Source organism: Microcaecilia unicolor, chromosome 4 (assembly GCF_901765095.1).
Source record: "Microcaecilia unicolor chromosome 4, aMicUni1.1, whole genome shotgun sequence".
In the NCBI taxonomy this organism is placed as follows: domain Eukaryota; kingdom Metazoa; phylum Chordata; class Amphibia; order Gymnophiona; family Siphonopidae; genus Microcaecilia; species Microcaecilia unicolor.
The window spans coordinates 23,665,200-23,689,114 of record NC_044034.1 but is presented as its reverse complement, the minus strand read 5'-3'; the positions used below and the strand labels follow the sequence as shown (position 1 = coordinate 23,689,114).

The 23,915-nt window shown below is 44.9% G+C and overlaps 1 protein-coding gene across 1 annotated transcript in view; it reads right to left on the bottom strand.

The window, feature by feature from the left end:
* The window catches only part of GDPD5 (glycerophosphodiester phosphodiesterase domain containing 5), a 441,045-nt gene extending 417,375 nt beyond the window's left edge, over positions 1-23,670 (bottom strand). Inside the window, exon 1 of the mRNA XM_030200038.1 lies at positions 23,452-23,670. The gene's annotated coding sequence lies outside the window, so the exon portion shown is untranslated. The remainder of the gene's footprint in view (positions 1-23,451) is intronic.
* Between the last annotated feature and the right edge of the window lie 245 nt (positions 23,671-23,915).

Sequence of the window (23,915 nt, the reverse complement as noted above, 5' to 3'; positions counted from 1 at the left end):
TCTGTTCAAAATTCTGCTGCACGACGAATATTCCGCCAGGGTCGTTATGCTCATATCAGCCCTCTCCTCAAGTCACTTCACTGGCTTCCTATCCGTTTCCGCATACAGTTCAAACTCCTCTTATTGACCTATAAGTGCATTCACTCTGCAGCTCCTCAGTTCCTCTCCACTCATCTCTCCCTACATTCCTCCCTGGGAACTCCGTTCACTGGGTAAATCTCTCTTATCTGCATCCTTCTCCTCCAGTGCTCCAGACTCCGTTCCTTTTATCTTGCTGCACCACATGCCTGGAATAGACTTCCTGAGCCGGTACGTCAAGCTCCATCTCTGACCGTCTTCAAATCTGAGCTAAAAGCCCACCTTTTTGATGCTGCTTTTAACCCCTAACCCTTATTCACTTGTTCAGAACCCATATTTTATCATCCTCACTTTAATATTCCCTTATCTTTTGTTTGTCCTGTTTGTCTGCCCTAATTAGATTGTAAGCTCTGTGGAGCAGGGACTGTCTCTTCATGTTCAAGTGTACAGCGCTGCGTATGTCTAGTAGCGCTATAGCAATGACAAGTAGTAGTAGTAGTAGTCTTTGGGATTCCGGAATCTTGCTGCTCTTTGGGATTCCGGAATCTTGCTACTCTTTGTCATCCCTTATTTGTCCTGTTTGTCTGTCTTGATTAGATTGTAAGCTCTGTGGAGCAGGGACTGTCTCTTCATGTTCAAGTGTACAGCGCTGCATACGTCTAGTAGCGCTTTAGAAATGATAAGTAGTAGTAGAATTTCTATCCCTGTTACTCTGTGAACAATAAAATGGATAATGGATCCTTTTTATATCAGAAAAAGAAAAAAAATGCTTTCCAACATTTATTATTTTGCAAAGCATTTTCTCTTCTTCCCTGCAAATCTACATCTGCCATAATTAGCTTAATCATGTAACAATTAACAAAATCACGCTAGCTGTGAAAAGAAAAAAAAGACAAACATATGCACCTGCTGACTCATTTATTTTTCCCATGAATTTTATTCCCTGCAAGAAGCTTAAAGCAACATATGCCAGAATACATTTAACTCTGGGTTAAGTTCTAGCATCTTCCTTACAACTAGTTTCAAATGCCTAACCCCCTTCTTCTAGAAATGCTGCACAGAGTTGCATGCCCTACTGGACACCAAGAATACTACACGTTATGCACATAACTAGTTAATTTGCACTCAAGCGGTGACAAGAAGCAATAAATACAAGCATTAGCTGGGACCACTACCCCAACTTGACATTTCGTCCTTAGATTGTAAGCTCTTCTGAGCAGGGACCGTCCTTAGTTATTAATTTGTACAGCGCTGCGTAACCCTAGTAGCGCTCTAGAAATGTTAAGTAGTAGTAGTACTAATTTGCACGCAAGTGGTGACAAGAAGCAATAATAGACTTTTACAAGCATTAGCTGGGACCACTACCCCAACTTGACATTTTGTTCTTAGATTGTAAGCTCTTCTGAGCAGGGACCATCCTTAGTTATTAATTTGTACAGCGCTGCGTAACCCTAGTAGCGCTCTAGAAATGTTAAGTAGTAGTAGTAGTAATTTGCACTCTAGTGGTGACAAGAAGCAATAATAGACTTTTACAAGCATTAGCTGGGACCAACTTGCAGTTAGGTGCATTACTTTATTTATATGCAATTGTAATTCGGTACCTAAATGTTCTAGTGCAGCAGAGGCATAACCAGACTCAATATTTTTGATGGGCCCAGACGTAAATTGGATGGGCACTTCCACCCCACCCCAAAAAAAAAAAATCTTCCCAGAGATATTTTTTAAAATACAGACTTTTTTCACCGCATCTCTCCTCCTCTTCTCTGCAGCGTCCCAGCATCTGTGTTTCTGTCTCTGAACCTCGTCCTTCCCAGGTGTACGATTCATTTTCGCTGCTTGCTCCGGCCCTGCAGGCTTCCATCTGCCGTGTGCCCATGTCATGCCCGTTTCCTGACGGGACGTGGCAGATGGAACCCTGCAGGGCTGGCGCAGGCACCGAAGATGCCTGTATGGTACACCGGGGAAGAGATAGAAGCTGCGGAGGAAAGAGGGGAGAGAGCAGTGTGGTGCTGCCGCTGGGTGGGCCTGAGCCACAAATGAGTGGGCCTGTGCCCACCCAGGCCCAACCATAGTTATGCCACTGTAGTGTGGCATTCCCAAACTGTGTGCCAAGCTAACGTGCCCATAGTACCGCTTAGTAAACCCTAGCCCTAAATGATTTACCACTTTCAGACCTGCACTCTTGTGGCCAATCACAGCACTGCCTGCATTGCTCAGAGGTATTCCTACCAGGGGCGTAGCTACGTGAGGCCCCCGTAGATTAGGGCCTGGACCCCCCTGCCAATGACCCTCTCGACCCCCCCCTCCCACCACCAACCCGCCGTCGCCTACCTTTACTGGCGGGGACCCCAACCCCCGCCAGCCGAGGTCCTCTTACAACATGCAGGACGTCAGACTCAGAAACAGAACGAAGCCTTGCAGATCGCAGGACGTCAGACTCAGAAACAGAACAAAGGAAGAAAAGGACCTCGGCTGGCGGGGATTGGGGTTCCCCGCCAGTAAAGGTAGGCGACGGCAGGGGAGGGTTGGCAGCGGGGGGGGGTCGAGCGGGTTGTCAGCGGGGGGGGGGTCAAAGTTGGCGGCGGGGGGGGTGTCGGCAATGGCAGCGGTGGGGGTCGGCAATGGCAGGGGGGTGTCAGCAACGGCAGGGGGGGGAGGGCTAAAATGTGCCCCCCTCACCTCGGGCTTTGGACCCTCCTCCTGCCGAAGTCTGGCTACGCCCCTGATTCCTACAGTCTCAGGAAGCCTGCAATTTATGGCCGTGCCCTGCACTGCACCAGTCAGAAAATAGCTCTGCATAGCTTCATTACTGCCACGGTATGTGCAAAATTAACCCACCTGAGGGCACCATACTAATAAGAAACAAATGTTAGTGCAAGCATATTTAAACTTTTTATTTTAGGCAGCCTAGTCCCAAACAAAGGCAAAAAGGAATCAAACCACAAAAGGGAAACCTCACTCAAGCATTAAAGAGAGCAACACATGAATAATACATATTTTAACTTCTATAATAACAAAAGCTTATCTGGCTGTCAGGCGTTTGCTCTAAAGCTGCCAGCAGGGGAACTTTGAACAGAGGACCTGTTGCCAAATCTTTTGAGAGTTCAAATTAATAATTTGTAATCCAGCACAGCACAGCTTTTGCGAGACTCTGAATGGACAGTGCGCTCGGTACCTCTCCGGCACAACCAGATTTCATCGCCTCTCTAGAATGCTTACTTGGGATTATTTTTTAATGAGAGCTGAACGCTTTGCCTGGGTGGTCTTTGAAGTGCATTAAGCAGAGGTGATTCATGGCTAATGCGATTTTATCTCTATTCAAGCTTTAAAAAAATATATATATATGCTTGCATTTTTCATATGTGGCTTGTGCACACAGTCTTAAAAAGGTGTCCTCAAAGCAAGTTAAAAAGATGAAATACTTCCAACACCAATAAGACAAAGACTTTGGGCCCTGTTTACTAAGGTGCGCTAGTGTTTTTAGCGCATACTAAAAATTAGAGTGCGCTAACCGTGTAGATATGGGCATCTACATGGTTAGCGCGCACTAAAAACACTAGGGCGTCTCAGTAAACAGGGCCCTTAAAGAGCTGGGTTTCCGATTACACTATCTTTCTATATAATAATTTGTCCATCTGCGTCCCTGGATGGATGGCTGGCTGGGTTCGTAACTGTCTGCAAATGAGCTTACGTCAGCTCACCTCCAGCGTTCCCTTCCCTCTCAGTGTCCCGCCCTCGCGTAAAGACGAAATGATGTCAGAGGATGGTGGGACACTGAGAGGGAAGGCAAGGGAAGGCTGGAGGCGACGTGAATTTGCAGCCTGCCCCGGTGTAACACCGATAATCTAGAACCAGGGGTGCAATTAATATAGCGAGTGTTCACTAAGGAGCATTAATTCATTGAGCTTATCACCATAAATAATCCACATTAAGGGTCAGATTCTATATATGGCACCTAGAAAATCCGCGCAGAAAATATTTCTGCCTAAGCATATTCTATAAGCGGCGCCTAGATTTAGGCACGGTTTATGGAATACACTTGATATCCTAGCGCCTAGAACTTACGCTCCTCCATTTACACCATCAAAAATGTGGCGTAAATCCCAGCATGTAAATTTAGACGCAGAGGGCCATATTCTATAACGCATGTACATTTCCCCGCCCACAACCACACCCCTTTTTGTCTGCGCAAATTAAAATTTAGGCCCAGTGTACTACAGAATACGCTTAGGGAGTGTGCGTATAAATTCTAATTATTGCCAATTAGTGCACATTATTGCTTGTTAAGTGCTGTTAACAATGCCGATTAGCTTGGAGTGGAGGAGTGGCCTAGCGGTTAGAGCACCGGTCTTGAAATCCAGAGGTGGCTGGTTCAAATCCCACTGCTGCTCCTTGTGATCTTGGGCAAGTCACTTAACCCTCCTTTGCCTCAGGTACAAACTTAGATTGTCAGCCCTCCTGGGACAGCAGAATATGCTTGGAGTTCGATACAGAACACTAGGCATGCTATATAGAATCCGGGGGTAAGTACAAGGGTTCTGAGTGCATTTCCCCTTCAGTTTCCGTTATTGCATGTTCCCTAATGCACCCGACATTCAAACACTATGAACAGTTAAGTGAAACAGCATTAACTGCACATTTGCCAGTTAGCACAAGCTACCCACCCCACACGGGCTGCAAAGTGCACAACACACCCAATGTCACGATCCACATCCCGTTCAAATGTAACCTAAATGAAATTACCAACGAGATCAACCAGAGCCTCCAAATCATGCACTCCTGGGCGGACTCATTCCATTTAAAACTGAATGCAGAAAAAACTCAATGTCTAGTTCTCACCTCCCAATACAACACAAACAAATACCCTACCATAACCACACCATATTGCACACTCCCCATCTCAGAAAATCTGAAAATTCTTGGAGTCACCATTGATCAATACTTCACACTCGATACCCATGTGAAGAATATAACGAAAAAAATGTTCTACTCGATGTGGAAACTCAAAAGAATAAAACCTTTTTTCCCAAGAAGCATCTTCCGTACCCTAGTACAATCATTAGTAATAAGCCATCTGGACTACTATAACATTTTACATGCAGGCTGTAAAGAACAAACCATTAAAAAACTCCAAACAGCCCAAAAGTCCGCAGGTAGACCCATCTGTGGCAAAACTAAATTCGAAAGAGCAAAACCGCTAAGAGAGCAACTACACTGGCTACCACTCAAAGAACGCATTGAGTTCAAGATCTGCACAACCGTCCACAAAATCATCCACACAGACGCCCCTCTTTATATGCTAAACCTAGTGGACTTACCACCTAGAAACGCCAGAAGATCGGCCCGCAAATACCTCAACCTGAACTTCCCCAGCTGTAAAGGAATCAAATACAAAACAGTCATACGCTACCACTTTTGAGTACAAAAGTACACAGATCTGGAACACACTACCAATGGCCCTGAAAAAAATGGACACCCTAACCAGCTTTCGCAAATCTCTGAAGACACACCTCTTCAACAAAGCCTATTAAGGACATCCTCATTAACTATTCCCCGAACTACTCAGATGCATCTAAAATACCTCTCACAACACCTTACCTAGCACCTTGCATCTAAATTACCTACCTTAGCTTATTATCGACTTTATTGAAGATCATGTAATGACTGCATCATAACAACACTCTGTAAGCCACATTGAGCCTGCAAAAAGGTGGGATAATGTGGGGTACAAACGCAATAATAATAATAATCCCAAGCTAAACAGTTAGTGCTGGACTTTTACTACACTGGCTATTTTAACGTGTGCTGGTTGTTAGCTCATGCTAATGCTACCTGGTAGCCAGGTTTTAGTCTTTGGATTACAAGGATAATCAAAATGCATCTTATGAATACTGATTGTAAGAATCCTAAAAACCAGACCTTCAGCAGCACACAAGCTTTGCTTTGAATTGCCTCTCTCCTAAACTACCTAGGAAGGCACAGTCAAAGACTGGTGCCGATGCAGCAGAGAAAAGACATTGCAACTGGCTGGATTCTGTCCCGCTCTGTATTTCCTGGAGCTTGTTCAGATGGTCAAGGCTTTGCACCAGCCACAATGAGTGTTGTTTAGACATGCTGGCTGCTGCATCAGTATCACCCTTGATTAAGGAAAGGAAAGGAAGGAAGATGCTGAACACCATGGGAGGAGGGAAGGACAGAGAAATGCTGGATACCATAGGAGAGAGGTGTTAGAGAAAAGGAGATGCTAGACTACAGAAGGGTAGGGAAAAGAAAGGGAGAAGCTGCACATGAGTAGGTGGAGGGATGGCCTTGAGCCACCTAGAAGTGGGGACTCACAGCCGAAGATTCACCTAGGGTATGCTTGTCCAACCTATGGTCCGAGGGCCAGAACCCAGCCCACCAAGTGCTTTTCTCTAGCCCTCTGAAGCTTGGCAATTCTTGTGATGCTTACAGCAGGATTCCTGCTTCCCCGCCACAACTCAGTTCTCTGTAAGTTTGAGCCATGTGGTGCTGGACGTTTGAGTTGGTCTTGCAGTTTCAAGTCTCGTAAGACCAACCTGAACTGCCAGATCCACATGGCCCAAGCCTACAGAGAGCTGTGTCATGGTGGGGAAGCTGGAAACCCACTGTTTCTTCTACAGCTGAAGCCAGGTGAGGGTAAACAGACTGATGAAGACTGGGGAGAGGGAGAGTACATGAGAGACAGAGACTGGGAGAAGGTTGGGAAAGGACAATGCACCGTTGTGTTTACCACTATTTGGTGAAACATGCAACAAAATACAACAGTGCATGTATTAGCCCTCCAAATGTTACAAAATGTGGACCCCGATAGAAAAGGGTTGGACAAGCCTAACCTAGGGTGTCAGATAGTAAGACTATCATCTTTTTCCGGCTGGCTTGAGATATGCACACCCATTGGCCCAAATCTAGTCAAACCTTCTTGGGCCGTAAATTAAAAAATGTATACAAAAGACTTAGGGGGTCTTTTACAAAGGCGCGCTAGTGTTTTAACGCACGCTAATATTTAGAGTATATTAAACGTTAGTGATGCGCCCTAAATAGCGCGCACTTTAGGAAAGTACATAAGTATCGCCATACTGGGACAGACCAAAGGTCCATCAAACCCAGCATCCTGTTTCCAACAGTGGCCAATCCAGGTCACAAATACCTGGCAAGATCCCAAAAAAGCACAAAACATTTTATACTGCTTATCCCAGAAATAGTGGATTTTCCCCTAGTCCATTTAATAACGGTCTATGGACTTTTCCTTTAGGAAGCCATCCAAACCTTTTTTAAACTCCGCTAAGCTAACCACCTTTACCACATTCTCTGGTAACAAATTCCAGAGTTTAATTACACGTTGAGTGAAGAAAACATTTCTCCAATTCATTTTAAATTTACTACTTTGCAGCTTCATAGCATGCCCCCTAGTCCTAGTATTTTTGGAAAGCGTGAACAGATGCTTTACATCTACCCGTTCAACTCCACTCATTATTTTATAGACCTCTATCATATCTCCCCTCAGCCACCTTTTCTCCAAGCTGAAGAGCCCTAGCTGCTTTAGCCTTTCCTCATAGGGAAGTCGTCCCATCCCCGTTATCATTTTCGTCGCCCTTCTCGTCACCTTTTCTAATTCCACTATATCTTTTTTGACATGCGGCGACCAGAATTGAACACAATATTCGAGGTGCGGTCGCACCATGGAGCGATACAAAGGCATTATAACATCCTCATTTTTGTTTTCCATTCCTTTCCTAATAATATCTAACATTCTATTTGCTTTCTTAGCCGCAGCAGCACACAACAACGACACCTAGATCCCTTTCTTGGTCCGTGACTCCTAACGTGGAACCTTGCATGACATAGCTATAATTCGGGTTCCTCTTTCCCACATGCATCACTTTGCACTTGCTCATATTAAACGCCATCTGCCATTTAGACGCCCAGTCTCGTAAGGTCCTCTTGTAATTTTTCACAATCCTCTTGTGATTTAACAACTTTGAATAACTTTGTGTCATCAGCAAATTTAATTATCTCACTAGTTACTCCCATCTCTAGGTCATTTATAAATATATTAAAAAGCAGTAGTCTCAGCACAGACCACTGGAGAACCCCACTAACTACCCTTCTCCATTGAGAATACTGACCATTTAACCCTACTCTGTTTTCTATCTTTTAACCAGTTTTTAATCCACAATAGAACACTACCTCCTATCCCATGACTCTCCAATTTCCTCTGGAGTCTTTTTGATGAGGTACTTTGTCAAATGCCTTCTGAAAATCCAGATACACAATATCAACCGGCTCACCTTTATCCACATGTTTGTTCACCCCTTCAAAGAAATGTAATAGATTGGTGAGGCATGATTTCCCTTCACTAAATCCATATTGGCTTTGTCTCATTAATCCATGCTTTTGAATATGCTCTGTAATTTTGTTTTTTATAATAGCCTCTACCATCTTGCCAGGCACCGACGTAAGACTCACCGGTCTATAATTTCCTGGATCTCCCCTGGAACCTTTTTTTAAAAATCGGCGTTCCATTGGCCACCCTCCAATCTTCTGGTACCATGCTCGATTTTAAGGATAAATTATATATTACTAACAATAGTTCTGCAATTTCATTTTTCGGTTCTATTTATTTATTTATTGCATTTGTATCCCACATTTTCCCACCTATTTGCAGGCTCAATGTGGCTTACATAATTTTGTTATTACATTGTCATTCCAGGCTATCAGATATAGTTATTGGTAAGGTGCAGAGATTACATAAGGGAAGTAAGAAGGAAGTGATTAGGGGATAAGTATAGAAAGTGGACTTTCATAACTGGGTGGGTTGGTGAGGTGGATTAGTAGGGCTGTAGGTTCTCTTTGTAGGCCTTGTTGAAGAAATATGTCTTCAGAGATTTGCGAAAGTTAGTTATTCCATCGATTGTTTTCAGGTCTGTAGGTAATCTATCAGTACTCTGGGATGAATACCATCCAGTCCAGGAGATTTGCTACTCTTCAATTTGTCAGACTGCACCATTACATCCTCTAGGTCTATAGAGATTTCATTCAGTTTCTCCAACTCCTCAGATTTGAATACCATTTCTGGCACCGGTATCTCTCCTAAATCTTCCTCGGTGAAGACCAAAGCAAGAATTCATTTAATCTGTCCACTACGGCTTTGTCTTCCCTGATCGCCCCTTTCACCCCTCGGTCATCTAGCGGTCCAACCAATTCTTTTGCCAGCTTCCTGCTTTTAATATACTTTAAAAAAAATTTTACTATGTGTTTTTGCCTCCAACGTAATCTTTTTTTCAAAGTCCCTCTTTGCCTTCCTTATCAACGCTTTGCATTTGACTTCACATTCCTTATGCTGTTTCTTATTATTTTCAGTCGGTTCCTTCTTCCATTTTCTGAAGGATTTTCTTTTAGCTCTAACAGCTTCCTTCACCTCACTTTTTGACCGTGCTGGCTGTCGTTTGGTCTTCTGTCCTCCTTTTTTAACACGCGGAATATATTTGGCCTGGGCTTCCAGGATGGTGTTTTTGGTGCTGAAAAAGAGATTAATTCTTACTGTGACTTATCAGATAATCAAATAAATCATTTACATAATGAATGTGTGTTTGTGTGCATGTTTGCTGAATCCCTATATCCAGTGCAGCTCCGGTTATGACAGCAACTTTTGGAACTGGCTGAAGGCACCCAAATACCAAACGCACATACAGAAGCTGATGTCATGTGCCCACATAACCACAGGAACATGATTCATCATCGTCGTCTTCTTGTTTTTATTTATTTTTTTATTTTATTTATTATCACCCCCTCTTAAATGTTGCAGACTATGAACCAATTTGCTCACTGCTAAAATATTCTGGTTTTCTAAATTCACAGGAGACCACTTACAAAATAGTTATTTGGACCAGAAGTCAGGGCTCCATTTCAAACATTTCCTCTGTTTACACACTGCAACTGGCACATCTTCTCATGGAAAGTTTTAACTGCTCAGGGAGAAAAAAAAAAAAAAAGCCTTCGATGCAGGACATAAAGAGGACGGACACCTCATAAAATCTGAGCACAACATGCCTAACTAGCGTAGTGACAGATAACCGCTAAATTATTGATGTCATAATTGCAAATCATTTTTTAACAATATCAATTCAAGAATGGGCTAAGCACAACAAACTTTGCCTGAACTCAAGTAAAACCGAGCTTCTCTGGCTCCCTAGATCCCTTTTGGGAAGTACGAACGCCCCCCTCAAATCACAAGTCAGAAACCTTGGAATACAGTTAGATTCAACACAACACTGATTCCCCAAATCCAAGCAACCTTCAAGAGCTGCTTCTACTATTTACGACGACTACGCTGCCTCTTTCCTTACATCGAGAAGGAAAATCTTATCCCAGTTGTGCATGCCATGATAGTATCCAAGTGTGGATTACTGCAATGCACTATACAATGGTCTGACTACAAAGGGCCTGCACCAGCTCCAATTGATTCAGAATGCTGCAGCAAGACTCATAGAAGGTTGCCAGCGACTTAACCGCATCACACCAGTTTTGCAAAAACTTCACTGGCTACCAGTACAATACAGCAGTAGCGTAGCCAGACCTCAATTTTTGGATGGGCCTGGGGGTGGACTGGGTGGGCATGACCCACATATTTCCTCTCTGCCCATCCCCCTCCCGTAAAGATAAATTCCTGGGCTGGCGGGGATCTCCGGGCCCTGCCAGCTGAAGAATCTTCTGGAGGCCCCCAAGGCTTGAGAAGTCTCATCCCTGCGCCAGTCACCAGCGTGGCGGGAAGCAGCGTTTAGCAGCGTTGCCTGCGTGCCTGCCTGCCTTTTAAAATAATTCGTCTCCCCAGGCTCCGCTGCATTTACTTCTTCGCCCATCGCAAAGCGCTGCCGTTCGCACAGGCAGCTCCGCTCCCCTTTGCCGCGTCCATCCGGCCCTCTCTGATCCACTTCCCATAGTGGATACGTAGGGCCAGATGGACGCGGCAAAGGGGAGGCTTTGCGACGGGCGAAAAAGTAAATGCAGCGGAGCCTGGGGAGACGAATTATTTTAAAAGGCAGGCAGGCAACGCTGCTGAATGCTGCTTCCCGGACCCGGCGGAGCCGCGGGAGGAAAGGCAGCGACAGCAGCGGGATGTTGGATGGGCGGGCCTGGAGGGAAAGTGGCTGGGCCTGGGCCTGTCCAGGCCCGCCCCTGCAATACAGGGCTAAATTTAAAACTCTTTGCCTGACCTTCAAGGCCCTTCAAGGAAATGGCCCCTAGTACTTGAAGGACAGGATGAGCCTCTGCACACCTCCAAGAACACTAAGGTCCTCCCAAGGGGCATCCCTAACCACACCCTCTCTAAATGACATTACAGGATGTGATACCTGTAAGACAGCGTTCTCCAGAGTAGCCCCCACACTCTGGAATGCACTCCCTGAAAGGCTCCACTTAACACAAGACTGTCTACTTCAGGAAGCAGGTGAAAGAACTGTCTTTCGCAATCTGGTACAATCATTGGCACTTAGTCATCTGGATTATTGCAACTCACTTTACGCTGGCTGTAAAGAGCAAATACTTAAAAAACTCCAGACAGCCCAGAACACAGCAGCCAGACTAATATTCGGCACACCAAAATACGAAAGCGCGAAACCCTTGCGGGAAAAATTACACTGGCTCCCACTAAAGGAACGCATCATGTTCAAACTTTGCACCCTGGTCCACAAGATCATCCATGATGACGCCCCAGCCTATATGTCAGACCTGATAGACCTACCACCCAGGAACGCAAAAAGATCCTCTCGCACATTCCTTAATTTACATCCTCCCAAATGCAAGGGTCTGAAATATAAATCAATGCATGCATCTACCTTTTCCTATACGAGCACGCAACTCTGGAACGCGCTGCCACATAACCTGAAAACGGTCTATGAATTGACCAATTTCCGCAAACTATTGTAGAGGAGTGTGGTAGCCGTGTTAGTCCACTCTTAAGGTTATCAACAGAAATCAAACAAAATAAAACATGGAAAAGAAAATAAGATGATACCTTTTTTATTGGACATAACTTAATACATTTCTTGATTAGCTTTTGAAGGTTGTCCTTCTTCGTCAGATCGGAAATAAGCAAATGTGCTAGCTGACAGTGTATATAAGTGAAAACATTCAAGCATTACTATGACAGTAAAATAGATACCATTGGAGATTCTACATGGAATGTTGCTACTCTTGGAGATTCTACATGGAATGTTGCTATTCCACTAGCAACATTCCATGTAGAAGGCTGCGCAGGCTTCTGTTTCTGTGAGTCTGACGGGTCAGACTCACAGAAGCAGAAGCCTGCGCGGCCACATTGGTGATCTACAAGGGCTGACTTCTACATGGAATGTTGCTAGTGGAATAGCAACATTCCATGTAGAATCTATAGAAATCAAACAAAATAAAACATGGAAAAGAAAATAAGATGATACCTTTTTTATTGGACATAACTTAATACATTTCTTGATTAGCTTTCGAAGGTTGCCCTTCTTCCTCAGATCGGAAATAAGCAAATGTGCTAGCTGACAGTGTATATAAGTGAAAACATTCAAGCATTACTATGACAGTCTGACAGGGTGGGAGGATGGGGGTGGGTAGGAGGTATGCATGGGGACATCAAAGCCTATCATTGATATTCTAACAGGATAGGTGTGGATAGGTGAGGGGAGGGTGATGAACAGAGAAATACAGCAAACTATTGAAAGCCTCTCTCTTTTTGACAAGATATATCACAAAGATCAACATGTGTAACTGTATAATTTAACATGTGTAACTATATAGTCTTAAAACTTCCAGACTGTCTTATAATGTTTTATAATGTCTTTCTGCTCTAACGCCCTCATCTATCTTACTACCATGTAACACAAAACCCTCTGTAAACCAAATGTATATTCAATGCTATTTCCAGTATCCATGACAAAATGTAAGCCACATTGAGCCTGCAAAGAGGTGGGATAATGTGGGATACAAATGCCATAAAATAAAATAAATAAAAATAAAGCTTGGCTCTTCAATTGGGTCTTTAATGGAAGAAGTAACTAACTTCTTAGTCTCACACACACACAAGGAGTGACACAGGCTGCACATACTGCAGCAGGACATATTTATCCACACCTACCCTAGCTGAGATAACATTTAATCATCTCCCTGATCTCATGTGCAACTTTCTTTAAATTAGTCATCTTATGCTCATATCCTAAGCTGTGTATTAAAATGTTGTATTACACATTGTGTTGACATAAGTAGTATACTATGCCATACTTTGTATTGTTATTTGAATATTTTTACCGAGGTAATTGTCTACTGCTTATGTTTGATTTCTTACTGTACACTGCCTTCAGTGAATTCTTTCAAAAAGGCGGTAAATAAGTCCTAATAAATAATATCACCTCTCCCCCCCCCCCCCCCCCCCCCCCCCCGCCGTTTACAAAGCTACGCGGGCGGGCCAAAGGCAGCCCGTCCTGCTGCTGCCAGCAACCAATGTGAACTTTACAGGACTGGGGGAGTGAGAGAAGAGTGGGACCCGCAGGGAGGGGAGAGGGAAAGAGACCAGATTGAGGGAGAGAGTGCCAGAAGTAAATGTGTTTTTTGGGGGAGGGGGGGTGCCACCAAAGCAAGTTGGCTCAGGGTGCCGTTATCCCCTGCACCAGCCCTGACCCCAGGTCCTAGCAAGCTAGATGTTCACGCTTTCATTTCCGCAAATGATAAGAGCGGCACAGTAACCGCTAAAAGAAAAATTACACTGGCTCCCACTAAAAGAGCGAATTACATTCAAAATCTGTACCCTGGTCCATAAAATCATCCACGGCGAGGCCCCGGCCTAAATGTCAGACCTTATTGACTTACCAACCAGGAATACAAAAAGGTCAGCTCGCACATTCTTGAATCTCCACTACCCCAGCTGCAAAGGTCTTAAATACAAATCAACATATGCAGATAGCTTCTCCTACGTAAGCACGCAAATATGGAACACACTACCAAATGCCCTAAAAACAATGCACGACCTAACAACCTTCCGAAAACTACTGAAAACCAACTTGTTCAAAAAGGCATCCCACAAAGATCCATCTTAAAAACTAGGAAACAAAAAAAACTCTACTAAAACTTGACAAACAGAACTTTCTTACACGTGACTGCTTCAACCACTCCATCACTGATGAAAGTTTACGAACTATCATGATACTTCTCATGCTGAATTGAACTCTCTATATCTGATTGTTTAACTTACTCTATGAATTACTGTCTAGCTTACTCTATAACGTACTTTATCAGGTATGAACTTTGTATTTCTCAGATCCAGAAGTGGCGACTGTCACTACGGCATTATGTAAGCCACATTGAGCCTGCAAATAGGTGGGAAAATGTGGGATACAAATGCAACAAATAAATAAATAAAATAAATACCTAAAGACTGAGCATCAGAACTAGCAGCTGGGCTTCCACCTTAGAAAGTTAGAACCTGTGGGTGTGTGAAGCGTAACATAATAAAAAAAAATAAAAAAAAAAAAAGACACAAGAACACGTTTCCAAGGAAAAGCAGAGAATATGGATTCCATCCAAGGCGTATGGACTGTAACAAGCTCCGAGCACTCTCAGAGGGTAATTCTGAATAGATTGTCTAAAGTTAGACATTATCCACCGCATTTCTATACTGCACGACTGAAACTGCGCGTGCAAATAAGGCCATATTCTGGATTTGCACATGCACAAGCCAATCAGCATCGATAATTGCAAATATTAACACTAACTGGCATTAATCAGAATTTATACACACAACTCGCTAAGTGTATTCTGTAAAGCGGGGGTGCATAAATTATAAGGGGCGCTGCCATAAAGGGGGCGTGGAATGAGTGGGCCGTGGGCATTCCGAAAATCAATGCGCACAGTTACGGAACACACCTGCTTCCCGCCTAACGTAGGCGTCAGTATTTACACTAAGTTTTACTTGAGGTAAACGGATGCGCCTACAGCTAAGCACAGGTATGGTCACTAGGCGTATTTTATAAACCTGCTGGACATCTAATAAAATAATTTGCACCTCCAACATTCTGAAGCTGACTCCGTGGCAGTGAAGCCGTGTAGTGTTCGTAGGGTTCGTAATCGCCCCGCCCTCGAGGGAACTCTGTATAGTTGCCAAGGAAACAAACGCGATGTCAGAAGGAGAAGGGACCAACCACAGGCAATCGCACTCGCTCTCACTGCCCCGCCCTCGGAGGGGAGGGAAGGGAAGGCTGCATAGTAACGCCACGACCAGAGAACAGAGGACCACGGTGGCAGGAAGCACACAAACTGCCAGACAGGACTCTCACTTTCAAGAAAGTTGAACTCCGAGGTACGGAGAGTGCACTACAAATGCTGGCCCCTACCACGACCAAATGCCTTGGATTTGGCCAGGTTTGAGATGGCCGGCATCGGTTTCCATTATCGGCGAAAACTGATGCCAGCCATCTCAAACATTTGGCCGGCCCCAACCGTATTCCCATGACCAAATGCCTTAGATTTGGCCGGGTTTGAGATGGCCGGCATCGGTTTCCATTATCAGCGAAAAACGATGCCGGCCATCTCAAACCCGGCCATCTCTGACATTTGGCCGGCCCCAACCGTATTATCGAAACGAAAGATGGCCGGCCATCTTTTTTGATAATAAGGCTCGGGACTGCCCCTCCACGTGTATCTCTCTCTTCCACTCTCTGAAAATGAACTCCAAGGTACAGACATCAAAGGAGGAGGCAAGTGGAGAGAACGGAAGGGGAGAAGAATCTTTAATCACTCTACTACTACTACTACTACTACTATTTAGCATTTCTATAGCGCTACAAGGCATACGCAGCGCTGCACAAACATAGAAGAGAGACAGTCCCTGCTCAAAGAGCTTACAATCTAATAGACAAAAAATAAATAAAGTAGGCAAATCAAATCAATTAATGTGAACGGGAAGGAAGAGAGGAGGGTAGGTGGAGGCGAGTGGTTACAAGTGGTTACGAGTCAAAAGCAATGTTAAAGAGGTGGGCTTTCAGTCTAGATTTAAAGGTGGCCAAGGATGGGGCAAGACGTAGGGGCTCAGGAAGTTTATTCCAGGCGTAGGGTGCAGCGAGAAAGAAGGCGCAAAGTCTGGAGTTGGCAATAGTGGAGAAGGGAACAGATAAGAAGGATTTATCCATGGAGCGGAGTGCACGGGAAGGGGTGTAGGGAAGGACGAGTGTGGAGAGATACTGGGGAGCAGCAGAGTGAATACATTTATAGGTTAGTAGAAGAAGTTTGAACAGGATGCGAAAACGGATAGGGAGCCAGTGAAGGGTCTTGAGGAGAGGGGTAGTATGAGTTAAGCGACCCTGTCTTTCTCTTTGTGACACCCCTCCTCCCCCCCATTGGGTCTGTCTCTCACTCATACACACCCACACTCTGTGTATCTCTGTCTTCCATTCTCTGACACACACTCAGTCTGAGAGAGATTGACTGGGAATACACATATATTTCTCCTAACACTTCCCTTAAAAACATTAATGGCAGAAGGTCATTACCTTGCTAGCGCCCGTTTCATTTCAATGAGAAACGGGCTTTTTTTTTTTTACTAGTATTCTATAAAGCACACCTAAAACTAGGCACGGTGTACAGAATACACCTAGGCGGAATTTTTCAGGCGCTATATATAAAATATAGCCCTATAACAGAATATGAGCTGTAAGTCTGTAGTTACATGCCTAGCTTCATGCATTAACATGCATGCTAGCTCAATAATTGATGTCAAAGGCTCGCACCCCTACTGTCACCTGCCCATGTCCCGACTAAGGGCAGTTACGCATATCACTGCAATTTCGTGCCAATCACAGCCAAATACTTGCTGCTAAAGCCAATTGGCAGCTAATTTAGCTATTAAGTGACACAAATAACTGATGGTATTCTATCACTTGCAAATAAGGGGGGGGGGGACATGAAATGAAAGGTCACTGCCAGACAGATGCAGAGAAGAAAATGACAAAGCCAAGAGGAGAGAGAAGAAATGGAAACGCCAACGTGGAAAAGAATTTAGAGAAGACGGACAGGTGGAAAGTGGAAAAGAGACTGGGACCAACCCAAATAGAAAACTAAAGTGCTCGGACAGCAAAGGTAGAAAAGAAATATTTTTATTTAATACTTTTTAAGGACTGAGATGTGCCTGCTTTGTGAAATGTACGTCTTTTTCCAGAGTGCAGGAGAAAATACATTTCTGTTTCTTTTTTACCAGTGTTTACCTGGCTTTCATGAGGGAGATCTCTGTTTCACTTTTTCTGTGGTTCCCTGTTTTGTATAGTGAGAAAAGAATTAAATGTGCTTGGAATTGTAGAATGATTAGAAAAATTAGTGGTCATTATTGCTTGTTATCTGAATGAATATTCCACCACTGTTTCATTATTGCTTGCCAGACCAGTCCAGTATTACATTTTAAGGGCCAGTGGCGTTCCTAGGGGGGCTGGCACCCGGGGCGGATCGCCGATGTGCCCCGCCCCCCCCAGGTGCAGCGCCCCCCCCCCGATGCCACGCGGACCCCCCCCCGGCGAAAGGACACCCCCGCGAAGGAACCCCCTCCCCCCGCCAAATGCACGCCGCCGGGGGGGGTGCCACGCGCGCCTTTCCTCTGTTGTTCGATGTTCCGGGGCAGAGAAGAAGCATCGAACAACGGAGGGCAGGCGCGCGCGGCACCCCCCCGGTGGCATGCACCCGGGGCGGACCGCCCCCACCTAGGAACGCCACTGTTAAGGGCATTTGTTCTAAATCTACGCCGGCTGCAAAGAGCAAATAATCAAGTAACTTCAGACAGCCCAGAACACTGCAGCTAGACTCATATTCGGTAAAACAAAATATGAAAGTGCTCAACCCCTACGAGAAAAGCTACACTGGCTCCCACTCAAAGAACGTATCACGTTTGAAATTTGCACCCTAATTCACAAAATCATTCACGGAGATGCACCAGCCTAGACCTACCACCCAGAAATGCTAAAAGATCATCCCGCACATTCCTTAACCTGCACTTCCCCAACTGCAAAAGGTATAAAATACAAACTAATGCACGCGTCAAACTTTACCTACTTGAGCACACAGATGTGGAACGCATTGCCGCGCAACCTAAAAACAATTTACGAACTAACGAACTTCCGCAAACTACTGAAGACCCATCTCTTTAACAAGACATACCACAAAGATCGACCAATATGAACACACACCACTCCTCCACATATATACAGAAATGTCTTACATTATTTGCTTGTTATATTACTATCATATTTTATCATTATCCTGTTGCCCAAGATCCTTCTGTAACACAAAATGTCTATTTTCTAATGTATTTCCACCATTCATGATGTATTGTAAGCCACATTGAGCCTGCAAAGAGGTGGGAAAATGTGGGATACAAATGCAATAAATAAATAATTTGTGTATGCAGTCCTTACGTGCACATGATTTTGCTTTTTAAACCCAAAGGTAAATCTTAAGTGTGGTTAAACAGCAAGGCTTCTATGGATAGGGATAGAGTTTGTGGGGACGGGACGGGGATAGAGTTCGCGGGGACGGGGACAAACTTTGTCCCCGTGTCATTCTCTAGCCTGATGTGAGGGGGAAACAGGGCAGGCACTGCCAGTGGTGTCACCGCAGACCAGCGATGGGCGAAGTCTTCAACTGTGGGGGATGGGGACCCCCACCAGTCAACCAGAGTAAATTTTGGGGGGCCCAGGCTACGCCACTGATATCCAGGGGATGGGACAAGCCACGTAACAGGACAGGGAGTGATAAGCAGCACCCCTGTGTACACTAAAAGTCAAAAGGAATCATACAATCATTCAGAGGCAGCAAAAGGGGCTGGGCCATGACCTAAAAAGCATTAGCCGCCAACAGGCCTGGCTCAAGGGATAATGGTGACCTAAGCCAACTTAGTCAGTGCCACTCTCTCCCTTCCCCCCTCCTTCAGGTTTGGCATCTTTCTACCCTCCCCCCCAAGTTCAGTCTCTCTTCCCTCTCCCCACCCCCCTGTTGTCGCTGCTCCCTCACGGTCCTATAAAATTTATCTATTGCTGGCAGCAGCCAGCCCCTGGGTCTTCCCTCCGTCGGGTCCTCCTTCCTCTGTTGCAATTTCCTGTGGGTGGGACACGACAGAAGGAAGACCCAGGGCCAGAGTCTGTCATGCTGCTGCTGCCGACACAGACGTAAACTTTACAGGACCATGGGGATGTGAGAGAGGTGAAGGAGCAGTGCCAGACCTGTAGGGAAGGGGAAGTGAGAAGGGGAGAGACTGAACCGGGGATGGGGAGGAAGGAAAATGCTTAACCTGTAGACCAGGCACCCTTTAAAATCGCTGGTGCCCTGGGCCTGAACCTCACCTGGTCCAAAGATTAAGCCGGCCCTGGCTGCTAAAGAGGTTAGGGTAGGGCTTTGTTTGGCCTCTCCTCTGTCCCTATAATCATTAAATAATCATAGTCATTCAAATACAGAGTGTCGCTTTTCCAGGACATGAGCAATATGCTGGTTAGAGCTTTCTGTTCGCAAGAATGAGTCTGCAGGACTGGCATTCGGCACGTGTGATCTGTGCAGCAGCAGAGGGCATCTTGTACAAGGGGGGGTGCCACCATGCTGCACCCCCACCCTGTTCTTGAAAAGAATGCGTAAAGGGGGATATTAATGCTGGGCCATGTCGGATCCACTGTCATTACCAAAATGAGCGAGCGCTCTGCTGGAGCTGCCACCATCAAAAAGAGAGACAAACTCAGTTTTCACCGGATGCTTCCGAGTATTTATAAAAGTGACTGAACTGCCCCTATTCAGGTGCAGATGCACAGGGGGAGGGGCAACCCTAAATCACAAATGCTCAGTGGGAGCTGCAACCAGTGCCTCAGTCCGGTAATCAGCACAAATGTTTTGGCAATGCCTGCCCATCAACATGACCAGGGAAAAAAAGAAATCAGAAGTGTCCTCCAGCTTCTTGTCCACATGCACCCTGGGGCTGACCAACACAAATAGAACACGGTCAGGTCAGCCAAGTCACTCGCCTTTTCCACTCAGTATGCAGAATGGGAGCTGCTGGCCCCTGGCTCCCTCCCGCTATGATCCTCAAACAGGCTGCTATTCGGCTGGCACCTCTGGCTCATCACAGGTGGGTTTGGCGAGGAGGGTCTCTCTTTAGATTACCCCCAATCCTCAGGGGCTGCCAAAGGGTCAGGGTTTCAGGATATCCCTAATGAATATGCATACAATCTCTTCAACATTAATTATCAATCTTTATTAAAATATTTAATTCATATTTTAAAACCTTTTCACACAAACCAACATTCACACCTCACTCTTACTCCAGTCGCACTAAACGGAATAACTACATCCGTATTGAACAGTCTAAAAGTCAAATACAATTCTCATTTTCATGTTCCTTTAAAAAGTCATCACCAGAAACTACAATTCAATAGTTACTCTTCTTGAAGCCACAGTCCGTTTATCCCAAAAGGATTGCTATTGGTCATGTTTTATTTATTTATTTGTTGCACATGTATCCCACATTTTCCCACCTATTTGCAGGCTCAATGTGGCTCACAAAATGTTATAGCAACATGTACACATTAAAGGATAAGAATTTCAAAATAGAGATACAGATGGGTACGTAGAATATCAAAGCAATCATAATAACGGAATAATAATTTTACAGTTATTACAAATAAGAGTGCATAAGTAAATCATAATGGATTGGAAGTGGATTGAAAGATCAACATTACATAACATAATCCCAAAAGGATTGCTATTGGTCATGTTGATGGGCAGCATTGCGGAAGAAGAAGTGTGGACGATAACTTGACAACTGAACTAGCAATCCTTTTGGGAAAACGGACTGTGGCTTCAAGAAGAGTAACTATTGAATTGTAGTTTCTGGTGATGACTTTTTAAAGGAACATGAAAATGAGAATTGTATTTGACTTTTAGAATGTTCAATACAGATGTAGTTATTCCGTTTAGTGCGACTGGAGTAAGAGTGAGGTGTGAATGTTGGTTTGTGTGAAAAGGTTTTCAAATATGGATAACAAGACTATCATTTGAATTAAATATTTTAATAAAGATTGATAATTAAATACAACGGTTGTTGAAGAGATTGCATGATATACAAATTACAACCAATGAGTGAGTATTTACCTAGAATATAACTTTGTTTAATGAATATGCATGAGAGAGATTTGCATACAATGGGACCAATTAATATGCTTGAGAGAGCTTTGCAATTAGGGACATCCCAAAAGCCCAACTCATTTGCAGCCCTAGAGGACGGAGTGAGGACCAAGGGTTTAAATTTTGTAGGGGACTGCATTAAAAAATTAACAAATGTCAGGCACGTTTGCGCAAGCAGCAAGCTCTATTCGGAATTACTAGAGATGGATAGTTAAGTTGAAAAAAATAAGTGCTCACTACCATATTCAAGGGTTGTAAGACACTGCAGTTTATTAAAAGGATCCATTAAGTGGACCCCATTAACTGCATCTTCCACACATTTTTTAAAGCAAATAATTACAAGTCAACACTTATTACTTTTTTTTTGTTGTTACATTTGTACCCCGCACTTTCCCACTCATGGCAGGCTCAATGGGGCTTACATGGGGCAATGGAGGGTTAAGTGACTTGCCTAGAGTCACAAGGAGCTGCCTGTGCCTGAAGTGGGAATCGAACTCTAACCACTAGGCCACTCCTCCACTGTTGCTACTATTTGAGATTCTACATGGAATGTTGCTATTCCACTAGCAACATTCCATGTAGAAGTCGGCCCTTGTAGATCACCAATGTGGCCGCGCAGGCTTCTGCTTCTGTGAGTCTGACGTCAGACTCACAGAAACAGAAGCCTGCGCAGCCTTCTACATGGAATGTTGCTAGTGGAAAAGCAACATTCCATGTAGAATCTCCAATAGTAGCAACATTCCATCCATGTAGAATCTCCAATAGTAGCAACAGAATCTCAATAGTAGCAACAGAATCTCAATAGTAGCAACATTCCATGTAGAATCTCCAATAGTAGCAACATTCCATGTAGAATCTCCAATAGTATCTATTTTATTTTTGCTACATTTGTACCCTGCACTTTCCCACTCATGACAGGCTCAATGCGGCTTACATGGGGCAATGGAGGGTTAAGTGACTTGCCCAGAGTCACAAGGAGCTGCCTGTGCCTGAAGTGGGAATCGAACTCAGTTCCTCAGTTCCCCAGGACCAAAGTCCACCACCCTAACCTAACTCATCCAGTTGATGTGTTCTCCCTTTTTCCTTTAACAACAAGAAGCATAATACAAAAATAAGCAAATGCTCCTTCTTAGATCACACTGCCAAACTTCTAAGGCAGTGGTTCTCAACTCATCAGTCCTCTGACACAGTGACTATGCACGAGAGAAATGTGCATTTACTGCCTTCCTTGTAGGCAAATCTCTCTCATGCATATTCATTGTGGGTAGCCTGAAAACCTGACCGGCTAGCTGTGTCCTGAAGAATGGGGTTGACAGCCTCCACTGTAAGATGTTTAAGACTATACTGTTCGGCTGAATACCGGAGATCAACCCAGCAGCCAATTACATTCCTCATTTTTATAAAACACTAAAGATTCATTCCATCCATCAATCCTCAACATACCAGAGGCGTAAATCAGGCAGTTTAAAGACTACATAAGGGAGACCGTCTTCAGACAGGATTACCATAGGTGATTTTATTCCTCTTTGTGTCTTCAAAGGTAATAAAAATCCCTCTACAGAGATACTGAAAAGCATTTCCATGCGTTAATCTTGAAGCTCTTACTAGCTATATAACGAGAAGATTATAGGATGCAGCAGAAACACGCAGAGAGAGAATCTAAAGCACCAACACAACCATGTGAGGGAAAATCCTGTTATCAAGCCCGGCTAGTGGCTACAATGCCCAAGAGACAGCAGGCAGGTAAAAGCAGGAGCACAAAGGTGTAATCCAGACTCCTCCTGCCGGCGTCTGACAGAAGAGAAGCGCCAGAAGTGATGCAGGGACATGGAAGTTGCTTTTAGTGGCGAGTTGCTTGTGCAAAGCACTAGGGCACACAGATCTCAGCAGCAAAACGGGAATGACCAGCTCGCCAAAACAGGTCCTGCACCCTTCAGTCCTACAAATTCAGGTCAAAAAACCGAACCCCCCACCAACCTCACGCCATCCTGAAATTAATATTGCAGCAATCGTGAAGCAGCTCGTGTCAATCACCAGGACCGCGTGAGTAGCCAAAGTGTGCAACAGAGAAGCCAGGAGGGATGCAGGTGTCCAGTACCCGGTGTTGGATGCAGATAGCTGCTAAGCGATCCCCTCTCTCTCCCCTTACCATCCAAACAACGGTCCCCTTACCTTGGCAGGCAATTTTCACCCTTGACTTCCAGATGCTCCAGCCCCAAGCGCACCAGTTTTCACCGTCTCCAGCTCCCAGTCTAACCCACTGCAACTCTCGGGAAGGGAGAGGCGCCAGGCTAAGGCAGGAATTCCCTCTCTTGTGATGCGCCACCCAGGAGATTCGCTCGAAGTGCACTTCCAGAAATAAGTCCAGCAAACTGACAGCAGCTCCCTGCTTCACGCGCTCGGCGATGGAATGAGTGAAGCCCCGCCCCCACTGCTAAGAGAGAACGGGCTGGGGAGTGGGAGGAGCTAGATCGAACATAATACGCCCCTTTCCCAGCATGAAATCACAAAGACCGAGACAAAATATGACGCGCCCCCAGCACAAAGCCACAGAACAGAAAGGGCGGTGTTACACGAAACACGCCCCCCTCCCCAAACTGGCGAAGGAGGAGGGGGTTAAAATGTGATACGCCCCC